Below are 895 nucleotides of genomic sequence, written 5' to 3'. Positions count from 1 at the left end.
GGCACGCGGCGGGGGGGTGGGGGGGTGGCAGAAGGCCACCCCTCGACCACACGCAACGACGCCGGCGGACAGGCGGGGGCAAGGAAGCGGCGGCGGGCACGGAGCGGGGCCGCAGCGGGCCCAGGAAAGCGAGACGCACCAGGACGCCGGTCCGGGGGTCGGCAGATGGGGACCAGACAGACGGGAGGTCAGACAGACGAGCGGGAGCGAGGAGGGCGAACGTGGGAGCGGCCGGCATCGAGAGAGATGCCACAAAGGGACGGTGGCGGAGGGGGCGGCCGCAGGCCTCCAACGAGGTGGGGGGGGCACGGGGACCATCCCCAAAAACCGGATGCGAGTCGGCTGCCAGGGCACCACACGGGGTCTCACCGCCAGAGGCCTCCAGCACAACGGCGGTCCCGCCGCAACACCCAGGACGCCGACTGGCCTCCCCCTCAGCCCCTGGGGGGCCCCCCCTCGCGGGGGCCCCACGACCGCCACCGACGACACCGATGAGCCACAGCCGGCCCCGTGGAAACAAGTCTCCCAAGGCACCTACCGACGACCACCCCCCACACCCCACACGCACCCGCCGTGCCCAACCCTCTTCCCCCACCCCCCCGCGCACAGGGGGACACCCGAGAAGCACATCACCCAGGGACACCCGCCCGGCCACGGCGGCCAGGGGGTGACACCCACACGAGGTGAGGCCATTTCAGGTCCCCGGTTGACGCGGGGGCGGGAGGGAGAGAGACATGGCACAGGCAAGGCAGGGCGGTCACCTGTTCGGGGCAGGGGGAGGGCCGGCAGCACCGGGGAAGGGCGGCAATGCACACGGGGCAAGGGCTGTGGGGCAGGGACGCGGGTGCCTGCCCAGGGAGAGGAGAAAGGACCCAGGCACGCCAGGCAAACCAGC

Source organism: Sus scrofa, chromosome 8 (genome assembly GCF_054392235.1).
Source record: "Sus scrofa isolate SSC_HxYL_T2T_F1_AM1 chromosome 8, Sscrofa_HxYL_maternal_Yorkshire_Landrace_v2.0, whole genome shotgun sequence".
NCBI lineage: Eukaryota > Metazoa > Chordata > Mammalia > Artiodactyla > Suidae > Sus > Sus scrofa.
This window is presented reverse-complemented; position numbering follows the sequence as displayed.